Genomic DNA, 22985 nt, shown 5'->3' on the forward strand with positions numbered 1-22985 from the left:
GCTTATATAATGAGCGGCTATCTTGAAGGATATAGTCCATAGTGTATAGGTTATTTACCATTACAAGATTATTGCTACATTCAGAAGCAATATGTCAACCATCTTGGATTTGTACAGCAGTTAATCATTATACATTCCAAGATGGCTGACTGTCATGTTTAATTTTATACTACTACATTTGCAAGCATATGCCCCCCCACATTTATTTAGTAGCATTTTTCTCTTTTGCTAATTTTAGTCTGTTAATTTATTTTGCATATACTGGATGATTTTTTTTAATGTGTTTTTTATTTTGGATGCGTGAGCGGATGAATGTAAGGATGAGTTTGGGTTAATGAATGAATGAACGCATGAGTACAAGGATGAGTGACGAAGTGCCTTCATTGATGTAGTATTGATTACCTAAACACCAGTAACTGAAAAAGCACTTTGAGTTATAAGCCAGACCTAGTGGCATTGCCAATTCCTATTTTGTTAGTTACTGGTGGAGATGAGGTGGCTTGTATGTGATATTAACGTCCCAGAAGCATTCACTTTATTTGTTTTGTGCCGACCTTTGTAGAATCTGTACACTTGCTCAAGTTGAGTTTGCCCCTTGCCTGGGTCGAGTCTCTGATTGAACTCTCAACCCGGAGAGGGCCAGTTGACGGATTGGTTTGACTTTTCAACCGGGCTTGCAAATCTGCTGACCTAGATATTTCTTATCCTTGGAGTTAGGGGTTTGTGAAGAAGAAATCGTTCTGAATTCTTCTGTGTTCGCAATATTGAGGATGTTGTTTAATCTTCAGTGGAGTTTCAAATTAATCATGCCTCTGTACAGCATACTTGCCAAGTATTTTGAGTTCACAGAGAAACTTTAAGTATCTGTTGATCATTTCGAACGAATGGGAACTTTTAGTTCTCTGCTGTCTGTTGCTGAGCGTTGTTTGTGTTTTCAGTTGTTTTTTTTCTTTCATCCAAACATTTTGTTATCTTTCCACTTGTTAAGCAGGTCAGCTATTATCTTGTTGCAAGTTAGCATTTAATGCTATATCTGTGTTCCTGTTTGATTTTCCTATACCTTCAGTTGATGTTTTCCCGGTTTGCTGTGCTGTTTTGACACTATACCATGAGTAGAGAAAACAATGTGTTGAGAGGCGAGTTTTGTATCACTTGAAGGGATTTACATGTTGTCATTTCACGAAACACTGAGGCACCATCTTTAAAATAATTCCTTTCTAGATGATATACTTATGGGTAATAGCTTAAATTATCATTTTCTATGGTCTGGTTACACTTAATCAACGAGATTAAAGACCCTTTGTCGAAAGTATCTACTTTGTAATATTCTGTAGTCTAAGCCGTTTGTTGAATAGGCCACGTTACACCGCATGTGTTTAGAACGCATGCCATAACAATGCGGTCATTACAAAGACCGCGTTGTTACATCGCAGACCATTACAACGCAAGTCATTACGACTTGCTGTAGGGGGGTGCTGAATATTGGAATAGTATAATTTACTATTCCAACTCCAGTCTGTGCAACGGTAGGTAAGGTGTTGGATTTAAAATCCAACACCAACCTGGTTGTAAACAATGTTATCTGAAAGAGTCTATTAGTTATGGATTCATTACCTTGGAATTACCCCCAGGCGTCAAACTGGATCTGGAGAATTTTTCTTCAGCAGTACCCTTGCACGTCGGTAGGTGGTGTCTGTCGACTCCTCGTTCTTCGTTGGCGTCGTGATCACTGAAATGACGTCGCAGTATCTACTTAAGACACCGCCTGTGCGCTCTGTTGTCAGTTCTTTCTTTTCATGCGCCAGCCAGCGCAGATCCGGTGAGAGCGGTACCTCTAGGCACTTTTTGACTGTCTTTTTTCGACTTTGTCGACCTCTTGTTCGAGTTGTTTGACTCCTGGTGCACAGAGATATTACATCAGTGAACTGGCTTCGAGCCTTGTGGCTGCTGCTACAAGCTGATGTCTGTGACGGATCCACATCTAGTGTGCCTCTGGTGTCTGGAGCGCCACCACGACCCGAAGTCGTGCCCCGAATGTCGGTCCATGGCCCCAAAGTCTTTGCGGGAGTGGTCCCGAAAGCTCTAGAGGCCCAGCAGTCGGCTCCGCGCAGCTCGAGCTCCCGGTCAAGAGGGAGGTAGTGGGACCGGTCGCGAAACCCTCACCACCACTCCTCGTCGAAGTCTTCATCTTTGGGTAAATTGAAGCCCAAAAAGAAGGCAAAGAAGCACAGTTGCTCCTCGCGTTCTCCCCGTCCGTCGACCGACACGACGCAAGATGCGGAAGGTAGTCGTCCGGGCTCTGCCCGCAGAGCCTGTTGGTCTACTCCGAGCCTCCCTCCCCCCCCCCCCTCCCCCCCCCTTCCCCCTTCCCGTGAGCCAGAGCGACCCCTGCCCAACTTTAGTTTTTACGGAGCCCTCCTCTCCATTTTTGGGCAGCCCGACTCTGCAGGCGCACCTTCGGGCCACGCAGACTCGGCTGGGGGTTCTAGTGCTTTAATGCCGGCGGCTTCAGCCCGGCACTGCAGGGCCCCCAGGGATCCAAGCCTGGATCCGGATCGGCGCTGGTCGACCTTACAAAACCACCTCGCAGGACCAGCGTCGAGCGACGGCGGCGCTGACCAGTACTTTTGTATCTCTGCAGACCAGTTGGAAGAACCAGACTGTAGAGAAGAGTTTGGTAAGGCCAGTGGTCTGGACACTTCTCCAGACCGTGGCATGCTTTCTTCCCCTACCGGGGCTACGGAGGAGGGTGCCTCATATGCTGTGGTGTTGCGTAGGGCGGCTGAGGCCTTGAGCTTCTTACGGTGGCGGTTGAGACTAACCTCCTGACCGAGTGCTTCAGCCGGCAGCGGCCTCTTTGGAGCCCCTGCTGCCGTTCAATGAGGCCCTAATGGACATCCTTCTGGGCACTTGGTCCAAGCCTAGCACAGGGGCTCCTGTGGACAGGATGATTGACCGACGCCACTGCCTGGCCCCGGGCGACCTCTCTCCCCCCCCCCCGCCCCCCCTTTTTCCTCTCTCAACACACTATCCCAGAGAGCTTGGTGGTCCAAGCCTCAACATCCAAGGGCGCATTCCCTACTGCTCCACCTGATGGGGAATCCAAGAAGCTGGACCATCTTGGAAAGAAGATGTTTTCTTCCGCCAGGTTAGGACTGCGGTCGGTGAACACCGCATGTCTCTTGGGCCATTACTCCCATTCTGTGTGGGACATGGTTGCACAGGTGCTGCCACAGTGCCTGGAGGAGGCCCGGGCCGTGCTCTCCTGTGCAGTTGCTGAGGGTAGAGACGCAGCGAAGTTCGCCATACGAAGTGGACTGGACACCGCCGACTCGCTAGGCAAGACGATTTAAACATCAGTAGCCCTGAGATGCTACGCCTGGCTGAGGTCCACTGGCTTTTCGGGTGGTGTCCAATCAACTCTTTTGGACATGCCCTTTGATGTCTGTCGCTTGTTTGGTGACAAAGCGACAACACGCTCAAGCGCTTTAAGGGTTCCAGGGATATGGCCAGATCCTTGGGCCTCGCTACTACCTCTCGCCCCACACAGTCTGCTTTTTGCCCATTTTGTGGTCACGGAAGGGGTGCCCACCACGTTCCGCCCAGAGCAACAGGTCTGCACAAGCTGACCAGCCTCTCCGAGGACGTGGGACCCAGCGTCGTGGGTCTGGGGGCCCGCGAGCATGCCAGTCCACCAGAGCCCCCTCTGCAGCAGCCTTCAAACCCTCCTAGTCTGACTTTTCAGGGCCACCAGCTGCCAGTGGGCGGCAGGATTCGCCATCAGCTCCTCCACTGGCTCAACATTACGTCGGACAGGCGGGTTTTGCAGAAAGTCTGAAGGGGCTACTCCCTCCCCATCGGGACAATCCCTCCCCCCATGCCATCTGCCTTCCATCGCATGTCGGAGGATCACTTGGCCCGTTTCTGTCAGGAAGTTACAGCTCTCTTGGCCAAGGGAGCCATTGAGAGAGTCCCTGTGCCAGAAGTCTGTCGTGGTGGTTACTCCCCCTACTTCCTGGTACCGAAGAAGGACAAAGGCCTGCATCCTATCTTAGATCTCAGGGACGTCAACCGCTTCCTCTGAAAGGAGAAGTTCAAAACAACACTGGCTCAGGTCCTGTCTGCCCTTGACCCTGGAGACTGGATGGTAGCGTTGGACTTGCAGGACGCCTATTTTCATGTCCTACGGTTCATGGTAGGCCACGAGCATTTTCAGTTCATAGTGCTCACCGTTGGCCTTACCAGCGCCCCTCGGGTGTTCACAAAAGTGATGGTGGTGGTCGCAGCTCATCTGCGCAGATCCGGGGTTCCAGTCTTCCCCTATCTCGACGAATGGCTGTTAAAGGCGAGCTCGCCCCAGGCTGCCATCTCCGACCTCCAGACTATGGTGGACCTCCTGCATTCGCTGGGGTTCACTGTCAATGTGCCGGAGTCGCACCTGATTCCATCTCAGAAGCTCCTTTTAATCGGGCAGTTCTGGACACGGGGCAGTTCTGGACACAGCGCAGTTTTGGACCTATCCTCCTGAGCAGCGAGTCCGGGATATTCGGGCTATGATGCCGATCTTTCAGCCTCTAGCCCGGGTTTCGGTCAGGATGACCCTGAGGCTGCTGGGCCTCATGGCCTCCTGCATCCTGCTGGTCGATCATGCCGGATGGCATATGCGGGCACCGCAGTGGTAGCTGAAGTTCCAGTGGGCACAGCATCAGGGAAATCTTTCCGAACTCGTTCAGATATCTGAGGGCACTGCCCATCAATTGCAGTGGTGGCTAACAAACCAGAATTGGCTCAACGGTAGATCCCTCTCCCTTCCCCAACCAGAGTTCACAGTGGTGATGGATGCATCACTTCTGGAGTGGGGCGGCCACATGGGGGAAGCGAAGATCAGAGGCCTCTGGTCTCCGGCGGAGTCCGGGCTCCACATTAACCTTCTGGAGCGCCGGGTGATTCGTCTTACACTGAAGGCATTCCTTCCGTCTGTCAAAGGAAGAGTAGTGCAGGTCTTCACGGACAACACCACCGCCATATGGTTTGCAACAAACAGGGCGGGGTGGGGTTGTGGACCCTAGGTCAGGAGGCACTTTGTAACTGGAAGTGGCTGGAGCATCCGGGTATGTCCCTGGCCAAGTCATTCTTGTGGCTCCAGACTGGGCACGAAGAGTCTGGTAACCCGACCTCTTGAATATGGCTATTGATCCTCCGATCAGACTGCCCCTTCGGGAGATCTTCTATAGCAACAGCAGGAGACGTTCCTCCACCCGAACCTGCCCAGCCTGCACCTCCTTGCGTGGAGATTGAGCGACGACAGTTGACAGCTTTCGACCTTCCTCCCGAAGTCTGTAACGTTATCTTGCCAGCCAGGCGTCCCTCCACCAAAACGGTATATGCCTGTAGATGGAACAAGTTTGTGCCATGGTGCACAGCAAAGGCGGTGGATCTGCTTTCTGCCCTTCTTTCAGAGGTTCTCCTCTTCCTTCTTTCCTTGGCCCAGCAGGGCTGTGCTCTTTGCGCTCTAAAGGGCTATCTTTGAGATATTTCGGCCTTTCTTCGCCTTCCAGATCAACCGTCTCTTTTCATGTCCCCTATTGTAAATCGCTTCCTTAAGAGCATTACTCGCCTGTTTCCTCCCATTCCTTTCGTAATGCCCCAGTGGGACTTGAATCATGTTCTGACTTACCTTATGTGCACTCCTTTGGAGCTGCTACATAACTGTCCTCTCAGAATTTTGACACTCAAAACTGCCTTTTTGGTTGCCATCACCGCTGATCGCAGGGTGAGTGAGCCTCAGGCTATTTCTTTGAAACCTCCTCTCCTGGCTGTTCATCCGGACAAGGTTGTCCTTCGCACTAGGCCATTCTTTCTTCTCGAAGTGGTTACCTATTTCCACATAGGACAGACCATCACTTTGCCCACCTTCTTCCCATCTTTCTAAAGAGGAGGCGAGGCGCCGCCGTCTGGATCAAAAACATGCGCTTTCATTTTATCTGAGTCGCACAAAACAATTCCGGGTGGATGATCAGCTATTTGTTGGCTATGTGGGCGCCAAGAAAGGTCGGGCTGTGCAAAAACTACCATCTCTTGATGGGTTGTTCTTTGCATCAAAATGTGCTATTCCTTGAAGAAAACTGAGCCTTCAGTAGGGTTGCGCGCCCATTCCAGCAGGGCGACGGCAGCCACTACTGCTTTGGGACGTGGAGTCACCCTTCATGACATCTGCCAGGCAGCCACGTGGGCTTCTTTGCACACGTTCACTAAACATTACTGCCTGGACAGTCCAGTCCAGAGAGACGGCTTCTTTGGCCGTTCAGTTCTCCAGGACTTTCTGGTGTGAACATAGTTTGCAGTCCCACCTCCGGGGTTGGTATTGCTGGGACATCTATTCAAAGGTAATGAATCCATAACTATTAGTCTCTTTCAGATGAACAAGTTACTTACCTTCGGCAACGATATAGCTGTAAGAGACATATATTAGTTATGGATTCCTTACCGCCCCACCCATCCTACCTGTTCTGCAAATGGACTTCTAGAATAAGGGACTCCCGTTCAGGACCCTAGTTTCGTGCATCAGTGGTCAGTGACTTGCATGGCTCTGCGCTTCTGGGGTGGAATGTCGTGTAAGGAACTGACGTCTGCGCAGGGGTGGCCTCTAAGTAGATACCGCAACGTCATTCCGGCAACCTACCGACGCGCAGGGGTAATGCTGAAGAAAAATTTTCCAGATCAAGTCTGAAGCCTGGGGGCAATTCTAAGGTAAGGAATCCATAACTAATATATCTCTCTTACAGATATATCGTTACCGAAGGTAAGTAACTTGTTCTACCGTTTATGTTCACCCCTTACAAAATAAACTTCATCTTCTGACGTCATGTCATAACTCTTCTTTGAAGATAACAGTTTAACTTTGCCAGACACTTCCCCTAAAAAACTGATCTACTTGCCTTGACAGTGCTTGTTTGGAGCTGGAGTTTGCAGATTTTCCAGCTGGACCAGCTCTTATCATAGTACTATGATAGGCCACAGAATTTGAGACTGGGTGAACTGTATTTCCCCGCTTCGAGGGCGGTTTTGAAAAGTTCTTTAACTTCACTTTAAAATCCGACATTTAGTCCGTATTAAGTGAAAATTGCCTCAGTTGGGTTTGGTTTGTTTGCATTGCCATTACTCATTAACTTCAACCGTATTAGTTAGGCTCCGGACTCAAGAGGTGCTCGTGTAATACAATGCCTCTCTATCCCTTTTTAGCAGATGACTTAGCCAGCACTGAGTTTAACCCCTGGGGGATAAAGATATGTTTATAAAATATATTTACTGTAATTATTGACATATTACAAGGGACATCCCAGTTTTGTTTTTTTTAAGAATCCTCCCTACTACATTTGCAGGACATGCTGATCTTGGGTGTGATGGATATAATTTAATTTTAATTATGGATGAGTTTTTTTTATTTTAATTATTTGTTCTCAGTAAAACATTGGCTGTTTATCACTTTATTTTTCAGCTGTCATTAGTCGACTATCAAAATGGGTTCAGACTGTATTTTTAAGTATTTACCAGAAAACTTCCTTCTTTAGATTAATTGGATCCACGTTTGTGGTTAATTCTGAATATGTTATGACTCACTGTACCCATCAGTTGTCATCCTGATATAAAATATACTCATCATAGACATGGGCCTTCAATTTGCATAGCTATAGTAGTTTAAAGGTTTGCACAGAATTCTTAAGTATATTCCTTTGAATTTACTAATTTTCTCAATTTCCGGCATATTAAGATCTGGTTATGCATAGTAAATTTGATTGTTCACACGACCTACTGGAGCACGTATGGAGGACGTGCAAAAGCCCATTTTGAAAGATTTTTTTTCCAAGGAGAAAACATTGCTGCCCCACCTTCCATAAAATGCATGTAACCGTTCCCTTCCTACTCTAGAAAGGAACTTCCTCCGTTCTTCACAGGAATAACTTCTCAGGGTGGGAAACTACCTGCAAAGCATTTGTGATCATCCACAAGCTTAAGAGCGTTTGCGTGTTCACCAACTTCTGCCGAGAATCCATGCTCTTATGTCCCTTTTCCTGCTTCTGGTCTGAGATTTGTTCCAGCGACAATCTTCAAAGCTGGTGGATTTTCCAAAATCGGATATCCAATTTGGGTGCAGAAATGTCCTATCTATGACTCAGAATCATTGTATTTCAAATCACTGAGCTTTTATGCATTTAAGTTCCACTTGCATAAGCAAACATCTATGTGAAGGGTCCCAAAATTCCTACACAAGGTTTAGTTGCAAGGAGTTTCTCTGATGTGACCAACATATGAAGGGGAGGGATCCACCACCTATTTCTGTCAGATCTCACTAGATTGATAACTATGCTTCATAATCAGCAGCCATGCTAGACTTTTTGAATACGCTGCCTACTCCCTATGGACTGCCTTCCGGATTCACGGAGCTTTCAATCACATTTTTGCCAGCAGTTACTTCTCTAACACCTACTGCGCAGGTGGGCCCCTCTACAGGCCCTGTGCTGATCTACACCTTTGCGGTGTTCCCAGTGTGCATGACAAATCCTTCCTTGCTTCCGCCAACTCCACTGGCACCTGGGATGGGCAGTTTGCAACCAGTAGCTGCAAACTGTCCTGAGAGAGGGGATAAGACATTTGGGAAGAGCACTCTGGTTTGGATCTGCAAGAAGGAAAGGCATGGTCCTCAAGCCTTTTATCTAGGCTTTCAAGTTTAAACTAATGAACACAGTAAAACCTCATTAAAAGGCAAATAGTCTCCTTATCACCATATAGAAACACTAATCAAGATTTTTGCTATACTCTCACTATTTCAAATGCCATCCTAAGAAAAGTATGAGGGTATGTCATTACTTGTGTCCTTCCACTGTGCACTTTTCAAGCACTACTTTTTTCCCCTCTGGGTAAAGCAGTCCACAGGAGTGCATGTATATTACAACTATCTATGTCATGTACTTCTTTTCCCCTGTCCGCTGTGCTCCTTGTTGCTTTCTCACCCTTGTGTTTCTCTCTACATATCCTCTGTGATGCGCTCATCCTCGTGTGCTTCCTCCAGGTGTTGTGTTCCCACCCATGTGTTTTCCCCCACATCGCCAGATTGCTTTCTCTCTCTCTTTATTGATTGCTTTTCTTCCCCCAGCGGTCGATGTTGCTGTTTTTCCACACACGCCTTCAGGTTACTTCGATCCACGCATTTTGTGGTGCTTGTCCCACCTATGCCCTCTGTATTGCTTTCTCTGTCTGTACCCTACGTGTTGCTTCCGACCTCCTACCCCTTTGTTTCTTTCCCCACGTAGTCAATAAAAAGAAAAAAGTGCTTGTATTATGTTATTCTTTTAGGTGACTTTAACCTCCACTTAGAGAATCCTCTCAAGGCAGAAGCATCCGATCTTACGCAAAATTTATCGGCTATACAACTAATGCAGATAGTACGTAGCCCAACACACGACAAGGGTCACATCTTGGACCCAGTCTTTTCAAATAACGAACAACTGTTAACTAGCTGCCCCATTCCGGTATCATGGTCGGACCACCTTCTAATTCCGATTATTTTGGAATCCCCCACATCAGACCGTGAGCTCACAAGTTGTCAAGAGCTGGGAACGCCCCTTGGCAAAACTCTCTCCAGAGGCATGGACCTCGGCCTTGTTGGACTCCAAACCACTGGGGAACAGAAATCCCAATATAGCATCAGATAATTATAATCGCTGGATTGAATACTCTGGACACTATGATCCCCCATAAATGGAGCCAAAAAAAGCCCAAGGAGAAACAGACACCGTGGTACTCACCTAAAATGAGGGAGCTGAAACAAAACTGTAAAAGACTAGAGAGAGCCTGGAGGAAAGGATACAAGCCTGGCAAAAAACAGTTCTACAGAGAGGCTATTAAAAACTATCAATCAGGGGAGGAGCCAAGATGGCGACCGGAGCAGACGCTTGAGCGCCCGGCTCCGTCGGCCTTTGGCCTCGGACTATCATCCTGCTTCCTATCCTCGCCGTTTTTCGAGGTGCAACGTGTGCGACGATGCGCTGACCGCGCTGCCGCTTTCCCGGAGTCTTAGCCCGCCCGGACGCCGGAGTTCTTGGTGCTTTTGTTCTCCGCACTGGACCCCTGCTCTATTGTGGCCTTGGCCGGCCCCCTGGAAGCTCCGCAGTTACCGGACCCGCTAGCGTAAACCTGAGCCCCACGGTCCCGGTCCCACCTCACACCACGGACTGTCGCCAGATGAGCCGGGGGAGGGACGCCCAGACACCTCCCGCGCCCCGCAACTGATGGGCTGGAGCTACAGGGTAAGCCCCGGTGCGGCGGGTCTCCTGCCCCGTTCCGTGGACCGCGCTGGGGGAGGCTGCAGACCCCCTTCTTCTATTGCCTAGTCGGCTGCAGAGAGAACCCGAGGGAAGGGCAGCGATTGTTGGCTTTTCCCTGTTGCGGCGCAGACCTGAGGGGAATTGCCTCCTTGCTACGACCTCCCCCCCTGGCCACCGTACCGTGCTGCGGTAAAACATGGCGATGATTGCCTGCTCGCGGCTGGGGGATGCTACTCCGGTCTCGCCCGCTGCCCGCTTCGCCCTCCCTCGACCAGACACCAGCTCCACAGTGCCGTCCCGGATTGCTACCGATGGGGGGGAGCAGCCTCCGCTGACATGCGGCTCCGTTCTGGCTGCCCTGCGGGACTTGCGTCTACAAATGTGTCTTGGCTTGCAAGCGCTGAGTGAGCGGTTTGACTCCATACTGTCGGCTGCAGGTCGTGAGCGCCCCGTTCGCCATCAACAAGGCGTGGGTCTGCCAGTGCTTTTGTCCTCTTGCGGGGACGCAATGGCTGTTTATGATCGTGCTACACTGGTGCATGCCTCTGGCTTTACCGGCACCCAGGATAAATCGCTCTCCAGCTCAATTGCGGATACTTTGTCTCCCCGTTTATTGCTGCCTGCTTCGTTGTTGCATGCCTCATCGTGCCCGCAGGGGTATCCAGCAGAGCGACACCTGACGCCCTCGAGGAACTGTTCACGGCGGCCTACTGCTTCTTTTCTGTGGAACTCCTGTGCTTTACATGCCAGGTTTGGACTTTATGTGGTGTACAAGGGGACCTCAATAGATGGTCGGCGGCCATTTTGTGACTCTACTTCACCATCTTCTCCCAAGCGGCCATATTGTCTTTGTCTGCACGGGGGGCGGGGCCTTCATGTAGGGGCTGGTGTAATCTTAAGCCCGCGATCGGGCCAGGGCTAAACTGATTTATATCGCCATGGTTTCACGGATGGGCTGGACTGGGACTGGAACTGTTTGCATATGTTGTGCGCACTCGTCGCGGTTTGTCCGCCTTCACTTCAATTGTTGTGACACGTCATCTTCCCACGACCGCTTTTGGCGTAGTGGGTTCTCAGTGTGTGGAGGCCACAGCTGGCCGATGGTTTCGGGCGCTCTGGGGTAACGTAGGCTCCTCCCCACTTACCTCTCTGTTCTCTTATTTTTCTTCACTCTATTCCTACTTTCTCTCTTGTCTATATTTCGGGTTCATTGGGCGACAGGCACTATGCTGGGGGGGGGGCAGGCCGTAGCCTCCGCATTGGTGTAGGGTGGGGGGGTAATTCACTGTTTCTACTTAGTTCTATGGGCCTTTTTCTTTTCTGTTTCTGCGCTATACTTGTTTCGATTCGGGGTCCGGGTGTGGGGTGGATTGAGTGGGGGCGGCTCTGGAGGGGTGCATATTTACTCATGTGACTATCCTGTTATATAACTGCATCGCCTCAACGCCTGAGGTTTTCCTTCCATGACCGTTTTAATGATGCTGCTGCTCTCCCGTGTGGTGAAGCTATCTTGCGGACTCGAATCTCCTTGGTTCTCATTCTTTACTGATTTTTCCCTGATAAAATTATATTGAAAAACCTTAAAATTAACCTTCACTTCTCCTTCCCCTGGTGTCAAGGATCTCTCCAGTGTATACCTCACGACTCGTTGCTAACCTTGACCGCTGATGCACAGGGGATGTAATGTTTGTACCAGTGCTTAAATGTACCGTGGCCGGCCTGACGGTTGTAGGCCCGTATTTGTTCTTTTAATATGCACAAATAAAGGTTTTTTTAAAAAAAAAAAAAAAAACTATCAATCAGAAATAAAGAGCGCACAAGCTCTGTACTTCGAGAAAAAAATCCCATCAGCCACAAACTCGCCCAGAGAAATATTCAAAATAGCAAAAAAGCTTACAAAACGCCCCACACCCGAGCTGCTATTAGACACTTCTCAGTTACGATGCAACGAACTAGCGGAGTTCTTCAACAAAAAAATCCTAGACATATATAATACGTTCCCGCAGGCCATTTGTGTAGACAACCTGAGCCATGAAGTGGACACACCAAAGGATGGCACCCCCGACTGAAGGAGCTCCCTACTGTGGACCTGTCCATTCTATCACAACTATTTGTCCAGGTCAAAACCGGATCACCTCTTGATCCAACCCCTCTCCATAAACTCCGCAAGGTAGAGGAAGCCGTTCTCCCTATTCTTCTGGAGGTGCTTAACTCCTCCATATCCAGCTGTCAGGTACCTCTATCATGGATACACGCCATGATAAGAGCACTCTTAAAAGAAAAAGAAAAAAAAATTCGACCCTAAGTAATGGGGTAACTATCACCCAGTCTTGTTCCTACCTGGAACCAGTAAATTTCTGGAGAAATATGTCAAGATTCTCTCAACACCTAGAAACCCACTCCCTACTTCATACTTCCAAAACTGGCTTCCTCCCTAACCATGGTACGGAAACAGCTTTACTAGCAGCAGTAGAGGAATCAAGGAAAACCCTTGACCAAGGAGGTTTAGCGGCGGTCATCCTACTGGAACTGAGCTCCGCATTCGATACTGTCAATTACAACATCTTATTTGACGGATTTAGAATGGTGGGAGTCTCAGGCAAGGCTTTGGCATGGATCATGTCTTTCCTGAAGGATAGATCATTCCAGGTATTTGAGGGTAATTGCACCTCTAAGTGCGTGCTATTAACGAACGGAGTCCCTCAGGGCTCATCATTAAGTCCCACTCTATTTAATGTTTATCTAAAACCTCTTGCCGAGCTAGTCCTTCCATATGGGATTCAAATCGTCACCTATGCAGATGATACACCGATAGTAGTAGTGCTAAACCACCCAAAGAATATGCCAGTCAATCTAGAAGCCTGTATGGAAACCGTGGCCACATGGATGGACCAGTCATGTCTCAAGCTTAATGGAGACAAGACTGAACTAATGATCTTGGGTAACCACCTCAGTGCCACAGCTGGAATGTGCTGGCCTAGCTGCCTTGGCCTGCCTACAGCCCCCAAAGAGCAAATCAAAGTTTGGGAGACTGGCTGGATAAGTCCCTTGATTTCAACTGCCAGGCAGTCAAGTTGGCCGCCTCCTGTTTTGGTATCATCTGAACGCTGTGAAAAATCCTCCCGCTCCTCCATATTCCAGCCCGAAGAATGGCGGTCCAGGCACTGGTACTCTCCCACCTGGACTACGGGATCTCCCTCTACCTTGGCACTACAAATTCCTCCACGAGGAAACTGCAGGTGGTACAGAACTGCGCAGCCAGGCTGCTGCACCACATCCCTTACTCGCAGTCAGCTAAGCAGGCACTAAATAAACTACTTTGGCTCCCAATAAACTAACGGATTAGGTTTAAATCACTGTACATAGCACATAAAACACTCTGGGAGATCGGCCCAAAGATAAACCACTCTCTCATGGCCTTTCACTGCCCTGCAAGATGCCTCTGGTCAGCCAGCATGTTTTTAGCAGTAGTACCTAAAAGAGAGTCCGCTCAGACTATGGAAAACACTCCCCATCCATTTGCGCTCAACTGCTCAACACCTCTCATTCAGGAGCCAGCTAAAAACTTGGCTCTTTCAGATCTTTCTTTAATCATCTAGCCTCCTTCTGCTTGTTGCCAATAGCACAGGGATGCATAAGGGTAGCCATGTGCTTAACAAATGCTAGTTAATAATAATAATAATAATATCGCACACAAGTGATGACTACAGCAGGGACTTGTTACCATACACAAAGCCTTTTGGGCAGAGTTTTTCGATGGCTGCCTCTCTGTACGAAGAACCCTGATTCAGGCTTTGATCATTGGCTGCTTAGATTATTGTAATGCACTGCTGGCATCTGCAAACTAATCAGATTGTACAAAATGTGGCGGCTCGCCTGGCCCTAAAAAACACCACCTCGCACCTCCTCAGGTCCATTGCTTCAACAACTTCACTGGCTCCCCATCCGCCAGAGAATTAATTTTAAGCTTTGTTGCCTCACCCATAAAGCTTTATATGGTACGAGCCCCAGCTACCTGTCAGATAAATTTAAAATCTACTGTCCGAATCGTCATCTTAGATCGGAAGGTAAAGGGCTGCTGGTGGTTCCCCGGTTTAAGAAGTTTAGAACCGGAGGCAAAACCATTGTCCATCTAGCCTCTAAATTGTGGAATACCCTGCCCGAGGAACTACGCAAATGCTCCAACTTACTGTTTCAGGAAACTCTTGAAAACAGTATTGTTCAGAGCTTAAACCTGTCTGCCCATGTTTCTGACTTACCTGCTTTTCAGCGCGGAGATACCCCTTCGGGGGTGATTCCTCCGCTTTAAAAATCCCAATCCCAATACAAATAAATGTGTGGTGTACAAACCTACAAAACAATGCAGTCTATAGACTTTAAAAAAAATAATTTTTTAGTTCCTTAGCCATGCTGTACAGCATCGCAAAAATCATTTGCAAATCCTATTGGTCCCAAAAGTTTGCCAGCGCTGGTTTATTTCTTACTGCAAAACAATGTGACTCTGTAATAGACGAGATACCAGTGAAAGATTAGTATAGTTTGCTATGATGTCATGGAATGTCAGTAAATGAAGGGCTCTTCCATTTGATTAATGAATGACTTTCATTGTGATCATAATTATTCTAAAACTGTAACCCATATTGAAAACATGGACTCTGGCTCATTATTTAACTACGATCCAGCGTGACTCATTAAAACTGAGTTAAGTACAAAATGTCAAATAAAATTCAAATGTTACCAAGATATAAAATAATAGTTATTTTTGTTTGTGTTCGGAGTAATAGGGGTTGTAAAGAAGAACGTCCAAGCTTACCCTCACTTACTTCCTATAAAAGTCAGATCATAGGAACTCTAGAAGAGGCAACTATTGCTATTAACTTTAGGTATTAGTAGTGCAATTCATTATACTACGGCACCCTCTCTCAAGAGTCTTGTAAATTCTTGATATGATAATTATGAAAAAGAACTTATTCCAGTGATAAGGGTCTCGTTTGGGATCTGCATGATGTCGTGAAGAGTTCTGCTCCCGTAGAGTAATACATAGAATGCAAGCGGACTGAAGTTTCCAACTAAAAAGGATTCTGATGAGCAGATCATGTGTGAGGGAACATTAAAAGCTGCATTTCTTACCAAAACTCATTAAAGTACTGGAAAAAATGTTATTGTAAATGATATGCTTTGATCTTAAGTGAACAAAAGAGAAACATTTGACAAGTTTCTGACTTGGATTATTGATATAGGCAATCACTGATTGTAGAACTCTGTGGCCTTTTTTTATGCAACAGCTACTTTTTCTTCAAAACAAATATATTTGTTCTCAATTGTATTTTAGTTTAGTTTCTGCCTAAAATACATCAGAATAATAGCATCAACCTTTTACAATACCAGTTTCATGTAAGGTCATTTAGAGCAACCTGCATCTTCCAGATCCAAGATAGTCCATCAGTTCAATCCAAGTTTTAAGAGTTCAAATCATCTACGCTATGTTGTGAATGCATCCTTAAAAGGAGTTGCTCTTTGACATTACTTTCAAAAGTAGCACAGAATTAATTACAGTCTATCTTTCATATCCTCATGCAGTGTTTCATCCATTCTAAATATTTTTATTCAGATTTCTCCAGAAGTTGATCGGTCTCTCATGTTGTTACACCATGTATCCAATTTAGATTTCATCTTTCGTGTATTGTCGCATGTTTCTTTGACGCAAATGGGGCCAGTGCTAAAAACCTAAACCACTTATTTTTCTTAAATCTTATATGTAGACCCAACATGCAGTTTTCTGGGGGCAGGTTAACAAGGCCTCCATTGATTTGGTCAGTTTATCTACCGCTCAGTCTCAGAAGTCGGACACCAGCTATGTGTAAGATGTCTGCGTTCATTGCATTGCACCGGAGAGTGAGACAATCACGTAAGTGTGTTGGGTAGATTGTATTCATGATCAAAGAGGTATAGTATGTCTGATGCAAGAACTTCACTTGTGTCAGATGGAATTGTGCATTACTGGTTCATGTTTTTGTGTACATCAGGGTTTTGACCAAATCTGCATCCAATATTCTTGTTCCACGATCCCTTGTCCACTTCCATCTGACTTGTAGAACAGTTTTTGAGTGCTCCTCCAGTATAGCATATAAAGAGGATAACAGGCATACACAATCTAAATGAGTTCAACACTCTAAATATGTCAACTTCATGGGGGTCGATGGAGATGCACGTCCATGTATCCGGGTGTGCCTTACTTAGACTGCCATGGAGCAAAAAGTTGGAAGTCCTTACGCCAAACTGAAGCCTAGCTTGTTCAAAGGTCAGAGAAACATGGTATAAAGGAATACTTTACTCTAATACTTGCTTGTTTTATACTTGTTTTTTGTGTGGATGGTAAGAAGGGTAAATCTACCAGTGTAAAATTAACGGGGAGGTAAGGCAAAATTTGTGTGCTTACCTGCTTTGGACAAAGTTCAAGTAAGAGTGATGAAAGCAGGTAGGTAGGGCCCTGCTCTGTGCATCCTATGTTCTGGCAAGTTTGCAACTTCCTGGAAGGCTCAAAATAATACTGTTGGTGGACCAAAGCTTTTATATTTGTTTTGACTTCTGGCATTGAGATAACTGAAATACCTAGGAAAGTGTTGATTAAGGTGAATCTCATGCAAATATTGTGGTTGATAAATGAAGATGTGGCTTTACTTAATGCCAATGTACTGCTTGACTTTGTAGATTGCGGTTGCGTAGCATTTATAAAACAGTGGGCTCTGGTTGGAGACTGTTCAGCTCTCCTAGGCAATTTGTTACCACATATCACAGGTAAAAGCCTCTGAAATGGTTCTGAGGATTTTCAACATGACTACAGCAAAGTGAGGCAGGTTCTGTGGTGTTATAACTAGTGCTCGAGTTCCCGAGACCTCAATATGAAGTGGGTCTCCACTAAGCCTCTTTGACTGAATGACCGTGTGCGAGCAGCTAAAGCTTAACTCAAGGGACGTGTTTCAGATGAGTCTAGGAACATTACAGTCATCACACCAGCAATATTTTCATGCAGGCAAACTAGTTATCCGTTACAGCAGATGGTAATCGCACCACACAGCAATGAAAGCAGAGAATCTGTCTTAACTCTCAATATAACGGGAGAAATGCTAAATCAACCCAATGCATTAAGAAGGTGGTAATACGCTATCACCGAGCTAATAAATGGCTGTTGCTCTCGAAACTATTAAATGTCATTGTTCCTCTGTGGATCATTGCATTTTTGTCACTAACTTGGGTTAGTTTGTGCATTTGTAATACGGATTGATGTTTGTGACCCTACATGTATGAAGACATCTAAACCGCATGGAGAAAGCAGACAGTGGCAGTGTTGATCATACCTATGAAGGGAAGGAAGAATGTCTCCGTGTGCATCTGTGTGTTTATGGACACCAGAGAGGAATGCCAAAATCGGTGTGTTAAGGTAGACCAGGGTTACCAGCTCAAGAGGACCCAGTACACACAACATACCTTGAAGAATTTCTGTAACTGGACTTTCACACTATGAAGGGAACAGCAAATTAAAATAATAAGTCCATGCAGGAAGGGTGTTTTCACCAGGTACTGTCACCACCCTGTTTCCCATGCATGCTGTAAAAGTCTGTCTCTCGGGGGCCCTGACTCTCAGTGACCCTCTATTCAACTGGCTCAGCGAGTGTTTGTGAATGCTAGCAGTTGTGAAGTTATTTCTATAGAAACCCTTCTCTGCGCTCCTAGTGAGAGTGTGAGCAGACCGCAGGGTGATCCTCTTGGATCAGACTGGCAGGGGACTTCCATACAGAGAAAGGGCAGGCCCGGTAGAACTTCAGTGACTTTTGCCTTAGCCCTATCCAGGAGGTGGTACAAAAAGGGGGAGGGGGGGGGGGGTTGATGGACGGAGCATCAGAACCAATCAAACACTCACACCCAGTCAACAGATCTGGGTTTGATCCATCACCGTTCTTTAGCCCACTCTGCCACCCCAGTTCAGACATGGCCATATGCTAATCAGTCTGACCCTGTGCCTCATGGGAACAGTCCAGCCCGAACTGCCAAGCCATGCCTTCCCTGGACCGGAAACCAGCTTCCTAGGACCGGTTTCTGGCATTTCAGCCGTCTTCAGCCAGGCTTGCTTGGATCCAGTGGCAAAGTGAGCAAGGGACTCAACGTCTGAGCATACCCTGCCAACTTATGGCGAACAAAGCGGTACAAAATCTGTTGACTGGGTGTGAGTGTTTGATTGGTTCTGATGCTCCGTCCATCGCCACCCCCTTTTGTACCGCTATCCAGGAGGTGGGCAGCATGATGGCTCCAGTGCTTAATTTGTAAAAGAAAGTTTCATGGCCAAACTCTCCTCAGGAGCAGGACGTTGGTGCAATTAAATGTCGGCACGCCGATTACTAAGGTAGTGCAGTCTTAAATCCACTGCATGCCTTTTAAATCACTGCCGAGCGCTCCCTGCTCCTTTATCTCACCCTTGCAACATTTTTCTGTCTTTCTCTTCCTTCATCTATCTGTGCTTTTTGTTTTTTCCCCTCTCTTATGCAGAAAAATAAGTGCTGGTCCCTAAAAATGAGTGCCGGTGGCCCCCACCAGCTCAGATAAAGCACTGGCTGGTTCCAACTCTCACTAAAGCATCTTCAGAAAGAGGGTAAAAACCAGAAGTGGCTTTGTGAGCTGCAGGGCAGCTTCAGCGTATATTTCCAAACCCATGCATTTGTGTGGATACCCACTGTCAATCAGTGTCCAGTTTCAAAGGGTCGACAAATCAAACATTGACTGAATTTCCTTCCTCATGGAAGATTCTAGGATAGCTGCCTTCCCAGAACCCTTCAAACATTGGCAGAGGGCAAAGTAGTGTGGGTTAGGGTTTTCCACTTTGGGCAGCACTCCTCCTCCTTGCAAAGCCCATTCTTGATCTAAGGTAAATAACTGCAATGCGCTACATCAAAACATGAACAACAGATGCATCTGTACGTTCATGAAGCCTTTTACCATAAGTCTGGGCTAATGCTTGTGAAACATTATGCCAGCAGTGACTGATTGTAATGTTTGACAAAATTGCATTCACCCAGCATAAAGATGAAGGGTCCTCTGTCTGTCACTAGTCTCTGGGCTTCAGTTTATTTGGGGATGCTAGGAGACCACTCCCTTGGGTACAGCTGGGTTTCCCAAAAAATTATAATCAGCTGGCAGCAATAATGGGTTGCACAGAGGGGATCAAGGGAACTATCCCCTTGAGACGACAAGGAAGGAAGACCAATGGATGATCACTCGTTCTCAGTGCACACTAAGGGGGTCGTTGGGAAGCCTCAGATCTGTAGCTTTTAAAATAATGTAGGTAGGTATCCAGAGGTGAACTTTAACACTGTACCATCTTTTGTGCCTTCTAGTCAGTCATCTAATCAATTATCATCACTGCTTCTCATGCGTTCTGTATTGGGGAGGAGGACCCAGTGTTGGACTGACCTGGACTGGCCTCATGGGCAACCCCGAAACCGGTCCTAGGGGTATGACATTGTTCTTCATTCTGTCCATCAATAGTTCTTTTTGCATTTGTCACCCCGAGTGGGACGGGTATGCTCAGACGTGAGTCCCGTGCTCTCCATGGCACTGGGATCAAGCTATCCTGGCTGAAGAGGGGTGAAACCCCGAAACCGGTCCTAGGATGCTTGTTTCTAGTCCAGGGAGGACCTGGCCTGGCAGTTCAGGCTGGACTGTTCCCATAGGGCACAGGGTCAAGATTTGCATATGCCTGGGTCCAAACTGGAATGGCATGGTGAGCAAAAAAACGATGGATTTAGGCCCAGATCTCTGTACTGGGGTGAATGTATGACCTTGTTCTGCATTCTGTCCATCAATAGTTCTTTTTGCCTGATGGGCTGGTCTGACAAGTCAGTCTGTGCACCGTTTTTTTGCTGTTTTTGGGTCTGTTTTATTGTCTGGTGGGCTGGTTTTTATTTTTGATTTCTTTGAGATTGCAGCAAGCATCTGTTACCTTGCAAAACATGTACAGAGCCTGCCTTTATAAGTTCAAAATTGCCTCGATTTGCAAATGTGGACCACTTTTTTAGCTATTTGATTCAGTAATGGAGGGCACTTGTTTTTAGGTGCCGTTCCTATTTTCTGTCCCAGTCCGACCTGGGGATGACTCAAACGACTTCATATCCCAGAGTCTACAGACAATTGGCTGTGGATATATGGTGGTTTTGGAAGTCTGATGATTATCTTGCCTGTGTCATGTTGGGAGTGACGCCCCTTCTGCTGCTTCCAGTGTTCCTAAATCGCCTCTATAACCAAGATTTTGCACATTGCTCATCTTAAAGTCGCATGCTGCCATTGACGGACGAGATAAGTGGCTTAATCCAGAATTTTCTCTGCCCTTTCTGCTCATGCTGAATAATGTTAATGTGGATTCTGGAATTAGGGGTGGGGGAAATGTTGTGCAGGGATCAAATCCAGAGTTGAGGGACAGTGATCTTTTTAAAGTGGCTCACTTGTCTTTTCGGACTTTTTACTTGGAAGAGGAAGAATGTCAAGTTTTGTTTTAATTTTTGTTACATTTTCTGGGAGTTTTATATAGCACAAACTCGATCCGAAGGTATAAGAGCTTTACATGAGCACCAGTTGCGTTACAGACTGACATGTTAATTTTGTTAGGCACGGGGAGACTAAAGGCCAGATGTATGACGAGATTTTGCATGTGCAAACGGGTTTGCGCCCCGTTTGCGCATGCAAAATCCCTGTGGGCCATGTACTAACACTAGTGTGCGAGTCGCAAAAAAATTGCGACTCGCAATTAGGAAGGGGCGTTCCAAGGGCGTCCCTTCCAAATTGCGACTTGCAGACCTATGTATGAATGTTTTGCGGCCGCAATTGCCGTCACAAAGCCCTCGCAATTTACCGCCCTCTTCAAGAGGGTGGTAATGCAGTCTCAAATGGAAAGGGGTACCCTCTGGACCCCTTCCCCATTGCAAATGCAGGGGAGAATATTTTTATGGGGCAGGCAGTGATCCCAGGGACCACAACACTACCTGCCCTTAAAAAATGAAACCAAAAAGTTTCATTTTATTCTTTTTAAATGCATCCATTTTCCTTTAAGGAAAACGGGCTGCATTAAAAAAAAAAAAAAAAACTGCTTTATTTAAAAGCAGTCCCAGACTTGGAGGTCTGCTGGGCCCACCAGGCCACCATACCTGGGAGGGCCTGCCATTCTCATTGGGGTCGAGAATTGCAAGTGCCTCATTAATATTCATGAGGCATGCAATTTGCGACCCCATTGAGAATCGCAAACAGTGTCTCAGACACTGTCGTATATTGGAAATTGCGACTCACAATATTCAGTGGTCATACATCTGGCCCTTGGTGATTTGCCTACAATCACAGGATGTTGAGCATCTCTGCCGAGACTCGGACCCGGCTCCCCAGCTTCGAGGTCGAACCTCAAACTGTGATAATGCTAAATTGGCGGCAGACCCCTGTTTAGAGTCAAATAGTGAAAATAGAAGCTGCTAAGGAACAACTGTAGGTCATAAGGAGTAAAGTACAATGATCTGCAATATTGCGGAGAGTTTCAAGAACCACTGTGGACAAACAACCAAGCCATCATCTACACCCAATGGTCCTTTAGTTCTCAAAATGTGTTAGAAGTTGAGGCTTAAGAAATGTTTGTCCAACACCAAATCTGTTAATTCTTTGGCAACTAGTAATGTACAGCACATCTGCAATGTATTGTAGCGGTGTACGTTTCAGTGTCCTGCTGCCTGAAAGAGTCCTGCAACCGATTAACGTATATGTTATGTTCCATTTAATAAAATATTGACGGGAATGACTACCTGAGCAAAAGTGTGTGTGTGTGTGTGTAGCATGTAACTCGCACTGAAGCATTAATGCAGCCCGCGGGGTTGGTGGCCTTGGGGGCTTCTGTGTTTAACCTCGGCTGCAAGCTAGTGACTGCTTCTAAGAAAAGACACATTATTTGCTGTGAAAGAAATCTGGACGTGGAGCCGGAATCCTAATTAGGACTTAAAACACATCTGGGAGTGCTTCACAAAGATAATGGCAAAGTGAGTAATTTATAATACTACAGTGAATGTGGTCACAGGCTCAGTTTCCCTTGGCGACTAGTGCGCTCACAGCATCTTATTCTATTTAGTTGTCTGTTCCATTCTTTCTATTTTTATTTATTGAATTATCCTTCATCCATTCTTGCTATTGCTCTAGTTTGTCAGTTTATTTCTTTTCGTTTTGAATGATTTTCTTGTCTTCAATATTTCTTCTTTATTCCCCTTTTTCTTTACTTGTATTTTCTTTTTCCTATTTATGAGGCCCTTTATTTTATCCTTGCAGTTTGTACTTGCTTTCATACTGCCTTACTTTCTTTTCTTACGTTTTCTTGTTATTATTATAGAATGTTCTTCCTACCTCTGCTTTTCTTTGTTTCCAAAGCCTGGTTTGCTTTGAGCTTCTTATTATTTTCGAGTTGATTTCATTATATCTGTGTTGGGCTCACAGCCTCACCTCACGCAAGTCTCACAACATGCCACAGAATATAACCACACTTCGGTGTCTGATTTTCGAATTGCAGAGGGCTGTAAACCCTAAGCTTGTGTTTTTTCTTTTTCTTTTCTGTACTGGGCTTGTGCTACTTTTCTCATGGTATTT

The 22985-nt window shown here is 46.6% G+C and overlaps 1 protein-coding gene across 5 annotated transcripts in view; it reads left to right on the forward strand.

Annotated features, from left to right (window-relative positions):
- The window catches only part of JAK1 (Janus kinase 1), a 647675-nt gene that overhangs the window by 227415 nt on the left and 397275 nt on the right, over positions 1–22985 (forward strand). For 2 of the 5 annotated variants that reach the window (XM_085602374.1, XM_085602375.1), the window contains one exon: positions 16088–16233. The exons of the other annotated variants lie outside the window; for them this stretch is intronic. The gene's annotated coding sequence lies outside the window, so the exon portion shown is untranslated. The remainder of the gene's footprint in view (positions 1–16087; positions 16234–22985) is intronic. 5 annotated transcript variants of the gene reach the window in all.

The sequence above is a fragment of the Triturus cristatus genome, chromosome 4_2, assembly GCF_964204655.1.
Source record: "Triturus cristatus chromosome 4_2, aTriCri1.1, whole genome shotgun sequence".
Taxonomy (NCBI): domain Eukaryota; kingdom Metazoa; phylum Chordata; class Amphibia; order Caudata; family Salamandridae; genus Triturus; species Triturus cristatus.